The following is a 22208-nucleotide window of genomic DNA, read 5'->3' as shown; positions in this document are numbered from 1 at the left end:
GATTTCCATTACTTGCATCTGAAGAAGTGAGGTTCTTACCCACGAAAGCTTATGCTCCCAATACTTCTGTTAGTCTTAAAGGTGCCACAGGACCCTCTGTTGCTGTCCTCTCTTTAAAATTCATTTCTTCACCCCATTCCCAAACTGGGCACAGCCCTTCTTCCCTGAGGGTCTGTCTTCCCTTCAGCGTTCCAACACTCTTCTGCTCCAGTTCCTGAGGGTCTGGCTTCCTGCTCTTATAGCACCTCTTGCCTGGAGTTTGGCCTTCTCCACAGGCCTTCCCTGCTAGTGTCTTCCCCCAGCTGACTCACGGCCCTGCAGGAGCCTTTTTACTTCCTGCAGTGTCTGCACGCCTCAGCCAACAACCTGCAGCTGTCTCCCCCTTTGAAAGACCCAGGTGCCTTCCCTTAAGCCTAATTGGGCAGTAAGTAATCAGTCCAGCTGCATTGGACCCTGCTTGCTCATAAAGGGGCCAGTCACCTGTGACAGGCCCCAAAATATAATCACTGAATTGTTCACTACTTCTGGAATTGGTTGGTTGGTTTATCTGGAGTTGGGCTGGATTTTACTTTTTGTTGTTTTTTATTAACTAAGAAAAATAATCCATAAAAATCAACATTCCCTCCATAGAATAGAGTTGTGAAAAGACAGCTGCAAAACCAGAAATGTTCTAATGTTGTACAACGTGCCTGGGTTTTTTTTCTGGATTTGTTTTATTTTTATTGATTGTATTTTATTTTTTAGTACAGTATGTTTTTGTCATGTGATTCAAGAACAATAATTAGCAGAAACTTGCCATCCCTGCAGATGCCAGGATTACACGATGACATACTCTCACCAGATGACAGCATAAACTGATATTTTTAGAACAGCCTGTATCAGTTGGTCTCCCCAATGCTTTCCTCTTTGTATCAACAGCATTAGGATTTTATTACTGAATGAGTCTTTGCAAATTTTCTTTTTCGTGTGAATGAGCTGTAGTGCTTGTTTAGAACTGCAGGTTAGCATTTGTTCTGAAATGTCCTACTGCCTAATAACTGTGATAGTTACAGGTTGATTTCTTTTTAAAGAACATTGTGCCTTTTTTAAATAATCCTTTAAAAAACACAATTTTCTTAAAGAGTCAAGCACATAGAGGTTTATTTTAGAAACACAGAGTCATCCAACTGAGTTAAGGCCAAGATCGGTCTTTTTTAAAAAAATACTTTTTCATGTGAATTTTGTGCTTGATTAAGGTGATGAATTGACAGTTCTGGAGGCTGCTGTTCATTATGTTCACAGACAGGTACCGCACAGACCGCAGCAGTTCAAGCTTCCCCACACAGATACTACAATAATGAATGCCATAAGAAAGCCTATTAATTGTGCCCTCAGTCTCCAGGAGCATTTAATCCTTGGTCTTTCTACTGAGATGGCCAGCTAGGGTGGCAGTTGTTGTGGGGTGTGTGGGGTGGACATCTGTTGAGCGGTAATTGGACTGAGAGCACTAAATTCATTTCACAGAGGTCATGGCGTAGTCCTGAAGGTCTGAGATCAGTTTCAAGAGAAAGATGCCTTTCCAGATTATTCTAGAAAGAACAGTGGGTGTTTATGCACATTTTCATTCTAGGTTAATGTTTTCTCCAGTCTTTTTTCTTATATTGCCTTGTTTCAAAATTCTTCTTTTCCTGATTTTCACAGAAAAGTCATTGATTTCAAGAAGGGCTAGAGAAATTTGATGTAGTGGGAGAACCTTCTCTCTGTTGCATTTCCTTTTGAGTTTCTGCCCCGATGGAGCTTGTGATAAACGGGATTGTACCTTTCCTCTACTATATCTATAGGGCGTGCCTTCCTTTTAGTGATTTTTGCTTGGCTTATTGACCTGTCATTTTCAATTAACTTCAGCAGAAAATGGGAAGTCTGTATGGCAGGAAGGATCATTTTAAAGAGATGCTCACTACCCTAATCTGACAGAGGAAAAGCAAGTTATCGGTAAATACATGTGGAGTAATGAAGAGTAGATTTCATGTTTCTATTGCAGTATAATCCAGAATTCACTGTCTAGTTCTGCTGTCAGTCAGCAAGATACTTTTTACCTTCTCACTGCAAAAGTGGCATTTGTTCTTCAGATACAAAAGTGGTAGTAAAATCCTTCCCTCTACTTCATAGAGGCACTAGGATACCACTTCCTCTTCCCATTAACACATGTAGCAAGACCTGATCTCTCTCTCATGTTCCAGAGAACACAGGAATTATCTGCCATGCCAGCTAGCACACAATGTCTCATGCAGGGCATGATTTCACTATCTTGCGGGCATATCTAAATCCTCTTCCTCCAGATAACTAACCTGTATGTTTGATTGGCAGCATCGTGCCCTGCAACTGCAGAATGCCAGTAGTGCTGAACATGCAAGTTGAAATCCTGACCCAAGTCAATGGCAAAACTCTCACTGAGTTCAGTGGTGCCAGGATTTCACCCACGGTTGATACCACTGCTCTCCCCCGTATAGCTCTGTGGGGGAAAGGCAGAGTTCTGCCCATCGAATTGTAAGATCAGAGGCTTCTCGGATATTGTAGAGACATAATGTCTTGTACTTAAATCTTTTTGAACAGGCCAGTATAGAAGATTAAATACTGGTGTATGTCTCTAAGAAACAATTAAATATATTACAGTACTTCTGCTGGAAAGCAAACAGAACTGCATATTGATGTATCTACATTTGCAAAAACTCATGCAGCAGTTTGTTTTACAAAGTTTCTGTACTGGCCACAATGCAATGATATCTTCATAGTACACCTCTATCCTGATATAACGCGACCCAATATAACACGAATTCGGATATAACGCGGTAAAGCAGTGCTCCGGGGGGGCGGGGCTGTGCACTCCGGCGGAACAAAGCAAGTTCGATATAACACGGTTTCACCTATAACATGGTCAGATTTTTTGGCTCCCGAGGACAGCGTTATATCGGGGTAGAGGTGTAGTAGATATGATCCTGAATTATCTGTAAAGTACTTGATTCTGCTCCTATTCAGATCAATTGCAAAACTCCCACTGAATTGAGTAGTTCAGTATCAGGTCCAAAAACATTACGGAAATCAGAACCTGCATTTTGCTTCCATAATTGCTTGTTTCTTTTCCCAACTCTGCCACTCACTAACCGTGTGACCATGGGCAAGTCACTTACCTTATCTGTGTCTCAGTTTCCTCATCTATCAAATGGGTATTTTGATCCTTATCTACTTCAGAGGGTGTTGTGAGATCTAGTTAATTAAAAGCACTTTAAAATCCTCATAAGGTGCTGTAAAGGTGTAAAGTATTATTATTTATTACCTAACTCAAATTAAATTATGAAATACACACAACAGGCCATAATTTCTTCATGATTATTTATTTATCTACAACAGGTTATATATACAAAGCCCTGTTGTCTATGGAGGACATGAAAGGATGGGCCTTCATACACCATAAAGTCCAATATGTAATTATTTTTCCAGTGCAGTGAGATTCTGCTATGCAAGAATAAAAATTATTATTATAGGAATGACAAACAGTATCTTCTTCCATAAAGAGAAAGAAAGTAGAATTTCTTTGGTGTGATGTGCCAGAATAATGTGTATTTACTATAGCTCTGGGCAAGCCTTTAATTTCAGAAAGCTCCCTCAAGATGCTCATATGCATAGTTCGGGTCAACATAAAGTACAAAACAAACCAATCCCTGCATGCACGGCTGAGCACAGCTTCAGAAATGGAGGTACCAAATCCTAGCCCCCTGTGGTGAGGCCAGATACAGTAGTGACTTGGCTGTTTTCTTTTGTTTTTTAGTTTGAGAGTGACCTCCTGAATAAGCTTATTTCTGTGCAGTATCTTACATTCAGTGAAATACATTTCTGAAATATTAATCAGAACTTTAATTGATGCTTTGATGGTATGTTCTACAATGCTATTGCTTTGGAATAGCAGCAAAAGATAGGGTTACACTTTCATATTCCACATGCACGTGTAAACATCAATATAGGACCTTCCCAGCTCCCGTAGTCCTGTGTTCCACTTAACACCGTCTCCTTAAACTCCTACACTGTTTTTCTGGTTCTCTGAACTGGAAAGAAGCAAAACTGTTATGAGTAAAATTTCAGGGGAAGAAAACCTACTTGGGTAGGAGTATGCCTGAAGTATCAGGCCCTCTGAAGGAGATCTTTAAAATTGCCACCCATCTTTCTTTCTGGGATTGTCCCAATTTTGAAGGAGTTGTCCCTTGCAGAACGTTAACAGATCCCAATATAACTTTCAGATGCCATAAAGCATTGCCAAATCAAAATGTTACAACACAGTGTCATTTTGATGCAGTGTGATATGTCAGTGCAATGTCATTATGACACACCGTGTCATGACATCAGGATTCCTGATTTTTATTCTGTCAGGCAGACTGTCATGTAGCAACCCTATGTCATCAGAGAAGCCACAGCCACAAAAGTTGTCTTCCGTAGTAACTTCAAAATAACTAACAATAACTAACTGGTATTATTCGTCATTGGAATTGTGAATATTAAGGACAGAATGTTAATGTAAAACGCAAAGAAAAGTATCTCTGGAATAATTCAGAATAAAATATTACAGCTTTCCTCTGAATCTAACACCTTTCCAAAAGAGTAGATAGTGAAAATATATCACCAGTGAGAAAAATAACAAATATGCTCAAATATTTTTCATTTTAAGAACAGTCCAATTATTTATGTTTTGAAGAGGAAAGAATTATCTGTAAGTTAAATGAAGAGGTGCAAACTTTGAGCAACAGGTTTTGTGGTTTACTGCTTGCTCCCTTTTCCCCAACTCCTTTAAAATTCAGCCAGTAGCCGTTCAAGCAAGCTATTGCCCCTGTGCATGTTTGTCCACCACAAAGAGATTTGAAATCAAAGATTAGTAAAATAAGCTTCCTGTGCTATCATATTTAATAATTGAGTTTCACAAAATGTCAGTGATTCTGTTGCTTTTCCATGCAGCAGTGAGACAAGCTCTTTTATTTTGTATATAGCTACACAAATGACAGTGATCACCAGAACAGTATGCAAATGCATCAGAATTCATGGACATATGCCACTGAAGGACAGGGGTTTGCTTCAGTGTTTCCCACCACCTCGTTCTCTGGGCAGATTACTTAACAAGAATTTATAGTAATGTTCAACCCCCAGCTAGAAATACCCACTGAAGATACTAATGTCTGTAATGGAAACCTATGAGATGTGACATTTTCACAATAAAGGCACCTTAGTTAATCACATACGTTAATTAGGAAGTTGTTTCTAGGTTCCCTGGCATAGGAAATGTTAGTCTGTTCCAGTTCCAGGTAGTCCAATTCCAAGATCATAATTATTTCAAGGCCCTTAGAACTCTTCTTTTACAAAGATTGTATTACTGATTGTTATGGTTACCCTATTGATAAACTCACATCCAGTTTCAGCAGGAGCACATTTGCTGTGCCTTGCACTTGGGGAACATCAGTGCGTCACCTTTCTATTCTGAGGAAGTTTCCAGTACAGCATAATGAACACCAGTGGGAACCAAAGGGGGAAAGCAGTCTGCATTAGGTAATGCTTTAGAGTTTCCCTCTTGGTGCCTGAGTTGAGATCAGGGCTTGGGGGACTTAATTCCATCTTAATAGTGGTGGAATGATGTTATATTGTGGTAAATTAAATGTTACTGCATAGAGGGAAATCCCATCTCAAACAACCAAGTCACAAAGAGTGCAAAGAGGAGTGGTTCATAACCTGTGAGGAGCAAGCTGGGGTGAATAAGACAGGAGGAGGAGGGGGCAGAATGAAAGGACTGTGCATTGTCTGCCTCACAGTCACTTGCAAGTTAAATAAATTGAAAATACTGAAGCATTTGATTGATTGATTGATTTATTACCTTGTACCTTTACCTAGTGGAATTAACAGAGCCATCATCTAGGATTCAAAATGTTAATTTTGTATTATAGAACAGAAAATAGTCTTGAGCTATCTATAGTCAAGATGAATTTATAGTCGGTGATTTTAAAAAATGGTCACTATTTTTTTAATATTGCTTGCATGCACGCACACACATACACATTCCCGTTTGGTACAGGTTACACACCACTATGGAAAAAGTGCAGTGGCCCTGTTCTTTACTGTGGACTTCTGTGTGCAGTGGGCCAAAATCAGAGCTATCATTAGCAAAGCTGCTACATCTGCTTACACTGGTTCTGAATTTAGTACAGGTGCGTGCATGCGTGTGTGCGCATTACAGAGTTGTTGGTATTAACTCTGTAGTCAAGGGTGCACTGAGGTTTACACTAACAGTGAGACTGAAATCCCTCGGTGTCACACTTTACTGGTTCAATTTAGTCTCCAAATTTGGCACAGAAACTCTTCAAAGGATCATTGAATTTTCTGTTTGCACAGGAAACATTCAGACATGCTCCCTATTGGAAATTCTGCCAAACCCATGGAGGTAGGGAGCCCACCTACCCATAGAAATCAGAGAATTGACTGGGCTGGGGACAAATGGGCAGGAGTCCAGGGAGTCAGCTAAGATTTCTGCTACTCAGGCCCACTACCCATCCGCCTACATGGATTCCCCATCCCTGCCACAAAACCCAGCCAATTTCTGACCTTCTCTTCAGCTGCCCTCCATCCCTGCCCTAACTCCATTAGACCTTTTTTTTTTTTTGCATTGGTTACATCTGTTCACACTTCAGCTTTAATTATTCCTCTCACCCTGTCTCCATTAGTAATAAGGACTGGGAAATGGTGTGGACGGGACAGCTACCGGTGCCTCGATTGAAGATCGACCAACTTGTCTTCAGAGACTGTATCTCTGTAGCAAACTTCTGTGGTTCTCCAGATGGGGTCCCACCCTGACTGACTGACCGGAATCAGACTGGAACGCCTGTTGAGGAGCAGGCTAGGACTTCCCAGGGATGCGGGAGGTGGGGTGAAAAGGAAAGAAAGCCTATTGGTATTTACAGTTGAGTAGGAGAACTGATCAGCAGAGGGGTGGATGGAGTGTTGAATGATGTAACTCAGGGGTAGGCAACCTATGGCACGCGTGCCGAAGGCGGCACTCAAGCTGATTTTCAGTGGCACTCACACTGCCCGGGTCCTGGCCAGCAGTCTGGGGGGGCTCTGCATTTTAATTTAATTTTAAATGAAGCTTCTTAAACATTTTAAAAACCTTATCTACTTTACATACAACAATAGTTTAGTTATATATTATAGACTTATAGAAAGAGACATTCTAAAAACGTTAAAATGTATGACTGGCACATGAAACCTTAAATTAGAGTGAATAAATGAAGACTCGGCACACCACTTCTGAAAGGTTGCCGACCCCTGATGTAACTGCTTATTTCCCTGTGTTTTAGTGATGGGATATTGCAGTCTAGTCATCTTAACTCAAAGCTAACAAAGTTTATCATGGACGAGTCTATGTATATGATAAACTGTAATAACGGTTACGAATTTAACCTACTTCTTTCTTTTTGTTAGTGACAATCCAGACAGATGCTACCTTAGCTGCATATTTCTCTTATTTAACACTGTCTCTTTGCTAAGCCTCATTCTAGCTATTCTTTATATTGTCCAAGATATTGTTGGTAGTCTCCGAAGAGTATTTGATGGTGCAAATTACAAAAATTAGATATGTGATTGTCTATCCCTAGTATTTTCTCTTTTGTTCCTACTCTTTCTCAATACAATTTTGAAATATTTTTTAATGTAAATGCTGAGTAATTTACTCAAGACTTGATTCAGTAGTATGCTTAAGTACATGCTTCACTTTTCAAGTATGTGAATAGTCCCTTTTGAAGTCAGTGGGACTTTTTACATATGCTTAAATGCTCTGCTAAATAGGGAACTTGATGCTGAGGAGTGAGTCTTTCTCCTGTAATGAATTAGCATTTACAGAAGGTGATAGCTTCCCAACCCCACCAATACCAAGGAATGAATGAAAAGTGTGGGCGATGAGACCGAAAAGGGTGTGTGCTTCTAGTGCTATATAAATCACTGCCCAGATTATATTGTCAGGTACTAGACCTGGCTCACTTTCATCAAATGACCTTGTGTTATGGCATCATCGCACATTTTACTAAATGGAATCCCTGCTAGCCAGCCAAATTACTGAATGGCAGACGTTCATTTACTCTTTAGAAATGAAAAAATCAATATGTTTATCCATGCAGAAATCCCCTTATTCATCAAATATAGTCTACCTAAAAAATAAATTATTAAGGATAAAGCCAAATTTTGATTGAGTGAAACAATAATTCATCTGCTTTCCAAGGCATTCAGAATGAAGTTCTCCTGTAATGGTACAGGGAGCAGCTGTCGTTCTCTTGCTCCAGTAACCAAGAGGCAGAATTAAATTTCTGTCAGTCATTTGGTAGTATAGGAATAGGTCATTTTAGTAAAATGTTATTATAGGATCAGTGTCTGGCAACTTAGAGGGTGGAGACGTAAGGCTATTCTAGCAGCCAGAGACAGTCACTTGATGATAACATTCTAGTTCACTGGTTGATCTCCTTTGTGTTATTACTTACCATGGAAATAGGGAACATAGCCAAACTAGATCAGACCAGATCAGATCAGTGGTCCATCTAGTCCATTCTCCTGCCTGATAGTGACCAAGACCAGATGTTTCAGAGCGGAAAAACATTTCCTTGTATCAGTTTTCATTTTGTTGCCTTTCAGTTTCATTAAATGCCCCATTGTTCTTTTATTACACAAAACGCCAAATAATTTGTGTTGGGTAAATTTTCAATAGCATCTATTTGAACTAGGAGCCTAAACCCCCTTTTCAAAAGTCACCTCTGGCCAGATTTTTAAAAGTATTTAGGCCCGTAGCAATGCATATAGGCACCTTGGTGCTTTTGAAAATTCCACTGCATGGTTATGTGCCTAAATACCTTTACAAATCTGGCCCTAAGTGGCTTTGAAAATTGTCCCCTTTTTCTGTACCAGTCATAATTTTATATACCTCCAACATGTCCCTTCATATTCCCTAAACGAAATAGTGTCTTTTCAGCCTCCATCTGTATAGAATTCTCCCCATATTTCTAATTATTTTCATCTCCTTTCTCTGAATTGTTGGATTAAGGTTCACTTACTCAGCAGATGGGTCTAACCAATATTTGTTAAGGCAAAACACTCAGTGAGTAGTGATCAGTTACTTATAGGTGGGAAGCTGATGAGGACGATCTCATCACAGTCGCCTTCAGCACCTGACAATACAGCTTCAACCTCCCTTTGTTACACAAACTTATTTATAACTTTTTGATATCTTTTCTTATCCATACTTATTAGTCTCTCATTTCCATGTTAACTCTCCTCTCCCATCATTACAGGGTTAGTGTTAGTCCAAACTGGTCTTTTCTAGCTTTTTAGTTACGTTAGCTTTTCTTGTTCTCACAAACATGATTACTCTGCAATTTCTTACAGATCGGGTGACCTGTAAGAAAACGGTCACAGTACAGTAGGTGATGGCATACCATTCATTAATATAATGGCATTAGAACATTTTCTGTATGATTTTCTATCTCATTCTTTATGTATCCTAACTTTTTGTTTCCTTTTTTGACCACAGCTGCACTCTTTGAGTAGAGGTTTTCATTGAGCTCTTCACAATGACATACAGGTCTTTTCCAATAACTAATTTAAGATCCATCAGTGTCATTTATGCTTGGGGATTAGCCCTGCATATACAGTACAGCAGCTCCAGCACTGGGGGAGTGTAGAGGTGAGCGTTATGCTACCTTGCACACCCCAACTTGCTCTGTGTGCTCCTCAGCTGTAGCTGAGGATGTGGCCCTTAATGTTTTTGATTAACACTGAATTTGTAGGGCCTTACCTGTTGGTCTAGTGGTGGCATGTTGTGCCATGTGGGAGGTCAGAGTTCAGGGCCTGAGCTTTTAGTTCACTGCTCCTTGCACCAGCAGAGGCCAGAAGTACAGACGAAGCAGCACCCTCAATCCCAGGGAGGAAGGGAGCAACTCGTGTTTCTCTTTGGCAGCATCCTCTAGCTCAGTGGTTCTCAAACTTTTTTTTTCGCAGACCACTTGAAAATTGCTGAGGATCTCGGCGGACCACTTAATGATTTTTCCAAATGTTGTTTGTACTGTTAGCGCTTTCAGCCAAAGATGTATAGTTAGCTCTGTTTACAAAAACTTAATAATAATTAACATTTTTTGGTTCTACAAATAAAAGCACACAACTCATATTTTAATATCAGTAGTCTTACTTTTCTAATGCGATGGATGTGCCCTCTCTCCCCCGACATGGCAGCCCCTGAGCTGGGGTTGGGAAGGAAGGGGGTTTCTCCCCCACTGCAGCAGCTCCCGAGCTGAGGTTGGGAAGGAGGGAGGTGTCTCCCCAACCACAGCAGTCACATAGCTGAGGCTGGGAAGGAGGGCTGTCTCTCCCTGGCAGCCACAGCCCTGGAGCTGGGGAAAGTCACCTCTTTCTCTGGCCGCCGCAGCCCTGCACGTCCCAAATTCCCCCCACCCCATCTTCTCACCCCACTGCCCCCTCCCACCTACCCCTATTCCCCCCAAGGCCACCACCTCACCTTACATGTGCGTTTTCTCCAGGATCCAGGCACCTAATTAGTGGAGCCATGTTTGCGCGGCTCCACTAATTAGGTGGGTGGCCCTTCCTTGTCTCATGTGCGGCCACCCAGGCGTGCACCTTAGAGAGAACTATCCGCGGACCACCTGAATGGAGTTTGCGGACCACAGTTTGAGAACCTCTGCTCTAGCTGATGCCTGTAGTAGTATTTACTGTCTGACTCAGACAGAAGTTGTGTCCAGCCCTCTGGTGATGTTGAGAAGACCCACAAGGGACGGTAGAGAGGAATGGGTAGACTCTGGTGGATCCTTCCACCAACCATCTGGAAATATATTGAATTTGTAGAAGCTTTATTAGGTTGCCTGCAGTGTTGTTGTAGCCATGTTGGTCCCAGGATGGTAGAGAGACCAAGTGGGTGAGGTAATTTCTTTTATTGGACCAAATTCTTCTGGTAAAAGTTATCTTACCCACCTTGTCTCCTAATTAGGTTTTTGTCATTCAGACTTGATCCATAGTGTTCTTTAATTAGGGGGGGTTGTTTAGTTTTTGGGAGCTGCTGAACCTGTAAACAATTGCACATTAATCCTTCCATGCCAGAAGCCAGCACTTGCTTGATGCTCAGGGTTGTTATACAGTGCACCATGTTTCCGGCAGGAGAGCGCTAAGCTTGCTGGTTCCAAATGGTTAGTGTTGTCTGTTAATTTCAGGTGGGTTATTTTTTACACCTAATAATCTCATTTTCTTTTCTTTTGTTCCTTCTTCCTCTCCAGGCCCTTAAACTGACACGAGACCTAAAGAGAGAACCCTTTGCCAAATCTGCTGTCAGCAAGTGGACAGTGATACCGTTTACAGCTTATGTTCTTTGTGAACCCTGCATTATTTTCCTAACGAAGCAGAGACTGTTAATGGGCCCCTTACCCAAGCGAAGAGCCTCCTTTTTCGGAATTGAACTCGTTCTAAAGTATGCAAAATCTTCCTTTTATGGGATGGTCAAGCACCTACTGTGGAGACAATGTTCAGCACCATCCTGTTGAGAACACACTGTGTAGCCTTTACCGTAGTTATTTGTCAATGAGTATGTGGTGTTTCAATATATTAATGGTTTATGGGTTATTTTAATTTGGCTTCTATTTTGGGGGGTTTCCCCATCTCATCCCTTTAACCTTCAGTTTGTTTGTTTTTTTAAAGATGTTTTAACCATTTTCTCTTTCTCTCCTGGTGCATCTGAAATACAGTGTATGCACAATGAAAGGCTATACTAATTACCATTACCCAACATAGCTTCAGACATCAGCACTACCTGAGTATGTAGCATTCATTACACCAAGCAACTGACTGAAGTCCAGAGAGAGGTGGCTTGTGGGTTTTGTTTGTTTGTTTGTTTGTTTTGACTTTTTTTCAAATCTTTTCTTCAATTTAATGGTACATACCTTGTTTTTCCATAAACATCAAACCAGAGTTGATTACATAACAAGAGAAACTAGCAAGGTTGCTAGTTGTCAGTCCTGTCCAGTGTTTGTAAGGACTGAGTGAGGGTGCCATTTCATAGTGTTGACTGATTCAGCACCTGATTGATTTGATCGATCTCACCTATTGCATTATGTTAGCAGAGCTGCCCTAATGGTTGCAGTGAATAGAATTAGTCTGCCTCAGCAGTTTGGAAACTGGTTGATCTTAAAACAAGTAATAAGATAGGCTGTCCACCCAACACAGGTTAAATGTAACCACTTGTAAGGATATGGTTTAAAAAGGAAAGGGAAGTAAAATATATGACATTGCAGAAAAGATAACTTACAGTATATGCATCAACAGTGACTTACAGTAGAGTCATCAGAAGTTCAAATGCAGATCACTGCAGGGTAAGTTATTACATCAGTGATTTTTCTTACATACATATCCTTGATTATTTTTTCCTTCTCACTATGCGTAACCCAATCTGAAAGAAGAAGCTGTAGAGGGAAAGGCAAGAAAGTAATGCTATACAAACAGCTTTTCATATAAGCTTAGATAGTAATTGGATAAATGACACTGAAAGACAAGGCCGTTTTATATGTTTTGCTTATATGGGTTTCTTTTGTAAAATGAATAACAATGAATGAATAATAATGAATAAAAGGTATGGTGCTGCTGTATAGATTCTCTCTATAATCTGGAAAGCTTGATTACTTTTTATTACTATTTTGGGGGGGGGGAGGAAAAAAGAGGAGGAAACACCAATGGTACATAAGAACTTGGTATGAAGACGCTCTGAATAGGACAGTGTATACATACTTCTCCAAAGTGATATATGAAGACTTTTTTCTTTGCATAAAAGCATTATGCATATAAATATATAAATATATTTTATTATGTACAGAAATGGATCATTATGCATGGATGTTAGGAAAACAAACTAGCATTTTAACCCAAAGTTTCAGTGCATGAGTTCCCACTGACACATCTACCATGCAATGTGGAGTGACTCCCTTTCGCCACCACCACACATGCACGCATACACACACACAAACTCACACACACACATTTGTGGGCCCCATCTTGCTCCTTACTTTCCAGTTCCCTGAAGTAATATTGGTGAAATAACAGCTCCTAGTGTGATGGAAAATTTGTTTTGTATTGTAACCTCATGCTTGTGCTGTTCTATTTTATAGATGAACCTGTTGATTTCATCCTGCCCTTTACTGAATATGTAAACTCTGTGCAGTTGTGATTATAGTAGACCCATAGCATATCAAGCAGCTAAGAGTTTATCATTTTCATTAAATGAAACAACATTTTTTTAAATTAAGGTGGTCTATTTATCAATGGCAGGGACTAGTTTATTGTTTTTTTCTTTATCATCAGAATTAGTTGATGATTCACATTACTGATCTTCCCATTTGAGGTGATATTTCGGGTAACCAGCTACCCAGTACGATATGGTGTACAGCAGTCATCTGTTTTAGGGGTCAGTTCACTTACAAGAGTCCAGATGCAGGCACCTTTTACCAAAGTTAGTAAAGAGCTTTATTGCAAGCCTTCACTGTACTCGGTGTGTATAACAGTATCTGTCAGGTTTTTGGTACATCATTAAATGTGAATTAAACTGAGGGTGTTTTTCTTTCTTTGTCTTCTGTGGTATTATGCTTGCTGATTGACAATTTTTAATCTTAAAGTCTCACTCTCTGATTAATAGGAGGGCTGTGCACAAGTACTCTGGTACAAAGCAGGCTTTGTGTGTATTTCTGGTGTGACATTTTGTGGAACTATCTATTGTCCACTGGAGGATGGAATACATCGTGGTGCAGTCGTAGAGCAAGCAGCAGATTCTCCCTTTCACACGGTCTAATTTAAGGCAGGTTACAAATATATAGGTAGTACAGGATTATGTTACTGTATCTACCTACCATATATATCTACTGACTGCACCTTTTTTATTTGGATTTCTTGGGAGAAATATTGGACCGACCTGTCTGCTGGTGTAACTTAAATGGGATAGTGCCAACAGAAAATTTGGCCCACTTTATAGACTAGAATAACAAAGCATATTGGGCCAAATTCTGCTCTCAAGTTACGATGATGTAAATCTGGACTAACCGATGGTAGTGAGTTACTACAGATGTACAGCACTGTCTTTCCCTTATGCACAACCCAAGCGCCCGGGCTGTGCGCTAGGGATCTTCTTGGGAGCAGGAACAAGGAATCCGCCACTCCATAGCTGGTACTCCAGCATCAGAGCAGGAATAGCCTTAGCACTGCCTTGCCTGTGTGTCCCCTCTGCAGCGGGGAACGGCCGTCAGATCCACTGACCCTGCCCCATCCCCAAATCCCTTCTGGGCAGTACATACTGGAGGTGAGCTCCGCGTCTTCAGATAGTCAACGCCTGCAGCCCCACACTGCAGCAGAACTGCACCTCTTCTTCCACTGCAGGCAGCACCTGCTTGTACCCATTTTGGAGGACAGGATTTATGCCAGTGACCAGGATTTGCCCAATCGTTCACAGTTGCACATAAGGAGATAAGGCCCAATGCTGCAGTCTTTACTCAGATGAAATCTCCCATTAAATGGGCTTGCCTGTATAAGGATTGCAGGATCGGGTTGTTAGAGTCCTTTCTTAATACCAGCAAAGTTCTGTTTTGACGTTATGACTACGGCGACAAAGACGAGTAATTTTATTTTTTCTTGGTACGGAACTAATATGTCTAATGGAAGGGAAAGACTGCTTGTTTGAACATACTGGGCCAGACTTTGTTACTGCAGTGTTAATGCAGTGTGACTCCCATGAGATCAGTGGAGTTACGTCAGATTTACAAAATATGGTTCACTTTTTTTAGAAAATGAAGAAAAACCAGTAGGTTCAGAGACATCCAATCAATGGCAGAGAAGTTATAGAACCTTCCAAACAAATCAAAATCAAAGCACAAGCAAATAAGGGGTCTGCTCCTGCTCCCACTGAAGTTAATGACAAAACTCTCATTGGCTTCCACAGTGCAGTTTTGGGCCCCTAGTGTTGGGGGGGAGAAAACCTGCACTACCTGAGGAGGGATGGACGAGAAAAACGTATAGATTTTTTCTATCTCTAATTTTGGTGGCCAACATTTTCAAACTTAAATATGTGAAGTTAAGCACCTCAGGCTGGAATTTTCAAGGGGCATAAGGGAGTTAGGTGCTCTGCTTTCATTGCTTTTCAGTGGGAGTAGGGTGCCTCACTCATTGAGACCCCTTGGAAAATCCCAGGCCAAAATGTACATTTAGGCACATAAAAAGTGCCCCGATTTTCAGAGGTGCAGAATAGTCACATCTCGTAGAGAATCCAGCGGCAGCCACGGGGACTGAGCACCTTTGCAAATCAGATCACTTATTTAGGTGCCAAAGTATGGATTCAGAAACCCGTTTTTGAAATTTTGGCCTTGGTTCCAGGAATATTTTTGAGCATTACCCCCCCCCACACACACACACACACACACACACAAAAGCATGCCCAACAGATAAAGTCTCAGAACATATGCACAGGTTATTGTTTAAATTTTGTGTTTTAAAACATTCTAAAAAGGGTAATGCTTATGCAGTTTAGACAAGTCTGCTTTTATTTAATTTTCTTTGTGAAATATCTTCTCATATAAATAGTTGGTTAATAGGCCACTACCTAACTCCAGGAATATTTGTACTACTGCTTTACAGAGCTAAATGTTAGGACATATATTGCTCTAAAATTATGTCATTGCTTGGCAATCAGTCTCCTATAATTGTTTTAGTACATAACGTACACTGGAAATGCCAGCACATGTGCAGGAGGACCAGATGCATTTAGTTAATATGAGGGGGGGAACGATTGTACGTTTTGGCTTCACATGTTAAACTTTTTTTTTTTAAAAAAAGTTGCATGATTGGAAAATAATATGTATACAGTATCTGTAAAACTGTTTTATCTGCTTTTGTTTCACCATGTCAAGCCATATAAATTGGAAAAAATATTAAATCCACAGCCTTTATGCATGGCTGTCTTTACATACTGAAGAATTGAACAGTATATACTTTTAATTTGGGCTTTCTTGCACTTTCATGTTGCATTCTTACTGAGGATTTTGTAAATTAGATTCTGCCCTGGATGAATATACTACCTTACTACACAAAGCTTAGAAACACGTTTGATTTTAAAATCTTCCCCTTTCCAAATGAAGTAGAGATGCAGTGCTTACTCCACTTGGTGTTAGTAGATATTGCCTTGTGTATTCCTTTTTAAATTGTAATCTAGTTTGTAAAAGAGATGGTGCCGCATGTAAATAAAGCATAATGGATCTCTACGTTGAATGTGCAGCTTTTTGTTGTTGTTATTCTATTTTATTACATTTCAGACATTTAAACCTAGAAATCTGGAGGGAAAAATAGCTTCTAAATGTATCTAAATACAGTTGGGTTTTGTTTGTTTGATGTGGTGTGTATGTGGGGGGCGGGGGGAGGCTGATTCAAAGCCCATTGAAGTCAATGAGAATGCTTATTTACATAGGCTTCATTGGATCGAGCTATACTGAAGAAATTATTTAGCCCAAGGGTGAGACACTAAGAAGGAGAGGGCATAGCATTCTCAGTAGCAATCCCTTGACTCAGGATTGTTCATTCCCACCAAAAAAGCAGCTAAACCCAAACCCAGGCACATTTATAAAGTCTCTTATTCCAGTTTTTCCACTAACTGCAGGCTCTGGGGTCCCTGGGTTCTAATACATATAAAACTAAATCCTGATTTCTGCACCAAAAAAAGTAGCCAAACTTGGTGTAGGAGTATTGCACAGAGATTAGGGAGAAATGGCAGCAAAGCTATTGTGTGGCCACCACTGCAGTCCTGAGGCTGCAGATCATGCTGCTCATATGCCCCCTCTCTCTCTACAAGGATCAGTATCAGGTGTATCAGCTAAACAACAAATCCACTGACCCTATCCTCTCTCCTCCCTGGCATGCCCTGCTTCCCACCCCCAACCTCCCTGATTGCCTTTCAGAAACAGATATCCCAAAGCCTACACCTCCCTCATCTCCTGCAGAGCAGAATTATATTGGTTCCACTGTGCCTTGAGCCCCATGTAGGCATGGAGGAAAGGTTAAGAAATACTCCATGGTGAGAAATATCAGGTATAACTAAAAGGTGTGAATATTGGATGTAGAAATCTGCTTGGGCCTAATTTTTAGGCCTTACCTGGACCAAAGCCCACCCAACCTGAGCCTGACCCCTCCTCCCCCACAACCCTGAGGCAGAACAGCCCCTCCTGCCCGTGGAGTCGGTGCAGCAGCAGCTGCATGCCCTGTTCCTGCCAGCCACCACCTCCTGCTGTGCTGTGTGCGCATTGTGGAATGAGAGACACTGCGACTCCTCGGCATACTCGCTCCACAGTGCACACAGCACAGTGAGGTGGCAGCGGCCAGCAGGAGCAGGGCACACAGCTGCCATCATGCCGACCCCATGGGCAGGAGGAGGAAAGCCGACCCAAGCCCAAAAGGGTCCAGTTGTTTTACCACCCAACATCGACACTTGTAGTCAGCTCCTGTCAGTTTTGGGTCGGGTGGCAGGGCTCTAATTAGACATGTATTCATAAAATATGTTGCAGAGTTATGGAGTTCTGAGGATCTGTATAGCCCAGTTGTGAATGTGCTAACTGCTGATAAAATCATAGGATCATAGAAATGTAGGGATGGAAGGGACTTCAAAAAGTCATCAAGTCCTGCCCCCTGCAGTGAGGAAGGCCCAAGTAGACCATCCCTGTCAGGTGTTTGTCCAACCTATTCTTAAAAACTGTGACTGATGGGGATTTCACAACCTCCCTTGATAACCTATTCCAGTGCTTAATTACCCTTATAGTTAGAAAGTTTTCCCTAATATCTAAACTTAATCTCCCTTCAGGCAGATTAAGCCCATTACTTCTTGTCCTAACTTCAGTGGACATGGAGAACAATTGACCACCATCCTCTTTATAAGAGCCCTTAACATATTTGAAGACTGTTATCAGGTTCCCCCAGCAGGCTTCTTTTCTCAAGACTAAACCTGCACTGTTTTTAATCTTTCCTGTTAGGTCAGGTTTGCTAAACCTTTCATAAATTTTGTTGCTCGCCTATGGACTTTCTCCAGTTTGTCCACATCTTTCCCAAGTGGGGTGCCCAGAATTGGATGCAGTACTCCAGCTGAGGCCTCACCAGTGCCAAATAGAGGGACAATTGCTTCCTGTGTTATAAATGCAACACTCATGTTGTTACATCCTAGAATATTTGCTTTTTTTGCAACTTCATCACATTGTTGGCTCAGATTTAATTTGTGATCCAGTATTTCACAGGTTTGGCAGTTGGGCCAAGTAATCCATCATCTGTGCAATCTCCCTTAAATAACTAATGAAATTGTTGCATTCAGATCATCTGTAGAGTAAGGGTGATCCTTTTCAGCAATACTACTACCTAGCTAGTTATTCCCCATTTTGTAACTGTGTGTTTGATTTTTCCTTCCTAAATGAAGTACTTTGCAATTTTCTTTAGTGAATTTCAGTTTGATGAATTAGACCAATTATTCAATTTGTCAGAGTTGTTTTGAATTCTAATCGGGCCCTCCAAAGTGCTTGCAACCCCTCTCAGCTTGGTGTCATCCACAAATTTTATAAGTACACTCTCCACTCCATTATCTAAGTCATTAATGAAAATATTGAATAGTACCAGTCCGGACCCGAGGCAGACCCCTATGGGATCCCACTAGATACTTCCTCCCAGTGTGACCTTGAGCCATTGATAACTACTGTTTGAGAACTGTTCAATCGGTTGTACACCCACCTTATAGTAATTCCATCTAGACAACATTTCTCTAGTTTGCTTACAAGAAAGTCGTACTGGACTTGTCAAAGGCCCTACTAAACTCAAGATATATCACGTCTACAGCTTCCCCACATCCAGTAGGCCAGTAACCCAGTCAACGAAGGAAATTAAGTTGGTTTGGCATGATTTGCTCTTGACAAATCCATGCCGGGTATTCCTTATAACCCTACTATTCTCTAGGTATTTACAAATTGATTGTTTAATCAATTGTTTCAGTATCTTTCCAGGTATCAAAGTTAGGCTGACTGATCTATAATTCCCTGTGGCCTTCCTTTTCCCCCTTTTAAAAAATATGTACTATGATTACCTTTCTCCGGTCCTCCATGGGTCCTCAAAGATAATTGCTAACGGTTCTGAGATTGCTTCAGCTAGCTTCTAAGTACCCTAGGATGAATGTCATCAGGCCCTGCAGACTTGAATACATCTAACTTATCAAAATAGTCTTTAACCTGTTCTTTCCCTGTTTTGGCTTGTGTTCCTTCCACCTTGTTGTTAACATTAATTGTGTTACAATTTACCTTTGTAGTGAAGACTGAAGCAAAATATGCTTTAAACACCTCAGCCTTCTTGATGTCATCTTTTATTAGCTCTCCTTCCCCACTAAGTAGAGGACCTACACTTCCCTTCATCTTTCTCTTGCTCCTAATGTATTTACAGAACCTCTTCTTACTGCCTTTTATGTCCCTCGCCAGGTGTAACTCATTTTGTGCTTTCTGATTTTTGCCTCTATGTGCTATCCTTTTGTACTCCCTCCTAGCAATTTGTCCACATTTCCACTTTTTGTAGGATTCCCTTTTGATTTTTAGATCATTAAAGAGCTTCTGATAGGAAGGATAGTAAAAGACGAATATGGCTCTATCTTTCCTTTGCATGGGATAGTTTGCCGTTATACCTTTAATATTGTCTCTTTGGGAACTGCCAGCTTACCTGAACTCCTTTATCCCTTAGATTTTCTTCCCATGGGACTTTACCTACCAGTTATCTGAGTGTGTTAAAGTCTGCTTTTTTAAAACTGCCCATGCCCAACTTTAATGCTACCTCTAAAGGGGGTTAAAAGTGGATATATGGTTCTAGGCCTCCCGCTGGAAGGGAATTCAGAAGTGCTCAGAGGCCAGATCCAAGTCACCACCAGAGAGGCAGCAGGCATTGAGCATACAGCCATTTGATTGCAGCTCTGACCTCTCTGTACTCCTGTAACTAGCTGTGTCACAGCTGATTGCTGCTCTGCTCCCAACAGGCTGCCTTCCAGGTGCTGATTGCCTGTTGTTAACAGCTGGAGGAAGTGAGGGCTGCTCAGGAAGAAGCCTAGAAGTAGGAGGTACAGGGAATGGATGCCTTTTTTCACTCAGGTCATGCCATAGTGACCCAAGAAAAGGGGAGTGGCACAAATACAGCAGGGAGATTCATTCTAGCAGACACATGCTCTTCCACAGAAGTCCTTTGTCTGAGGCAATGTATACTTTCTTATCAGTTCTACCTCATCAGCCAAAGGAAATGTCTAGAGCCAAGAATTCTGAAGGGAAAAAGCCAGCACAAAAGTAAGGAGGGGGGGGGGGAAGCAGGCATCCTGCTCAGGATTGGTGAGGAGATATGGAGGGCTGTTTCCACCCTGGAGGTTAGGAGTGGACCAAAGTTTTTGTGGAGTCCACAATGTTGATGTAGCCAGGCTTTATGTTTTTCCAGATGTTAGAGATCCATAGTAGAGCCTCCGGCCTCAGGGTCTCACCCACCTGTGGAAAAGGTCCCATGCCCAGACTAGCTTGCTAGTTCTCACACAGCGATTCTTTCCTTAGGTTATAATTGGAGCAACCAGGCACAATAGCGGCTAAGAACTGGGAGGCCATTACATGCTGGGATGGTAAAAGAATGTGGGATACTTGTGAGTAACCCAGTTTTTAACTAACAAACAAAACTTGATGATAGAAACCAAAATGATAAATACAGAGAACAAAATGAGAACTGGTGGGAGAGAGGGATAGGAAATAAACGCCTTCCCCTGTCTGCAACATGTGTGTTCAGGTCACATGTCCAGATTGTCTGGGTATATCTCACTTAAGCAATTCTCTGCCATTGCAGGGGGTCTTGAGCTCTAGTGCACTTTGGTCCTTGCTATTCTTGGCTTGTGGCACAGAGTAGTCTAGTCTCCTGTGGGCTGTAATGCTTTGGTCTCATTTCAGTTCCTGGGTTAGGGTGCATGTGCTGGTAGTGTTGGTGGCCTGTGCTATACAGGAGGTCAGACAAGATGATTTAGTGATCGCTTCTGGCCTTAAACTCCATGACACAGCTTTAGTTTACAGAGCAAGCAGGAGAAGAGTTTGTTTAGAAAAATGGCTTCCAGCAGTGGGACTGAATATGCCAGGAGATTGCTGTCATCCCCATTTACTTATCGTGCCCCAAAGTGTCTGCAGTGCTTTAAACAAGTAAATAAAACAATATTGTCCAGGCCCCAAATTGCTTACAGCCTCCATTCGGACAGGACACACTGAGTGAGACCAAACACACTGAAGGGGGGAGGGGAGCTCAAGAATAAAATCATATGGTCACTTAGGTTTGTTCTGTGTGTATCTAAGAGTGCCCACATGCACACCCCAGACATACTGGGGAACAGCCTATTGACCAGTGTTCACTGTCAGGTCTCCTGTCTATCAAACAAGGACAAAAGCAGAGCCTGTGGGGTAGGCTGCAAGACACTAGAAGTAACACCATTCACCTGCCAGTCACAGGGCCAGTGACACTGGAGCTTCAGATACAGGGGAAGGAAAAGAGGTTGAGTACAGCAAACAAACTAGTGCCAGTCAGAAGGGAGCAGGGTGGGCCTAGATATCATCAGCCAGACAAGTAATGTCTTTGGAGAAGGCCGTGAGATCAGGGTAAAGTAAACTTCTGAGCGTGTCTCATTAAGCCCCACTATGAATGAGTTGTCTGTTCGAGCCCTGAGGTGATTGTGGAGGGAGGAAATAGGTTTGGGCTTTACATGTTTAGTGTTCCAACCAAGCCAGAGTGGGCTGTGTAAAAACTCATAGAGCCTTGCAAATTTAGCAACTGCTGCAGGATGCTGTTTGGTTTGACTTAAAGGCTATGACCACACTACACAGCTTTTAGTGACACGGCTGTGTCGCTACAGCCGTGCCGCTGAAAGTCGGACAGTGTAGCTGCTGTTTGTCGGCTCTCCTGCCCACAAAAAACTTCCACCCCCAACGAGCGGCGTTTGCGAGAGTGCTTCTGCCAACAACGCGCTGTTCACACTGGTGCTTGTCGCCAAAACTTTTTGTCTTTCGCAGGGTGGGGGTTTAACACCTCTGAAAGATAAAAGTTTTGTCATTCAATTG

The 22208-nt window shown here is 41.6% G+C and overlaps 1 protein-coding gene across 1 annotated transcript in view; it reads left to right on the top strand.

Annotated features, from left to right (window-relative positions):
- FOXO3 (forkhead box O3) overlaps positions 1-13646 on the top strand; it is a 149197-nt gene extending 135551 nt beyond the window's left edge. Inside the window, exon 3 of the mRNA XM_024202604.2 lies at positions 11331-13646. The gene's annotated coding sequence lies outside the window, so the exon portion shown is untranslated. The remainder of the gene's footprint in view (positions 1-11330) is intronic.
- The last annotated feature ends 8562 nt before the right edge of the window (positions 13647-22208 follow it).

This window comes from Terrapene carolina, unplaced genomic scaffold (genome assembly GCF_002925995.2).
Source record: "Terrapene carolina triunguis isolate 2854851 unplaced genomic scaffold, T_m_triunguis-2.0 Scaffold42, whole genome shotgun sequence".
NCBI lineage: Eukaryota > Metazoa > Chordata > Testudines > Emydidae > Terrapene > Terrapene triunguis.
This window is presented reverse-complemented; position numbering and strand designations above follow the sequence as displayed.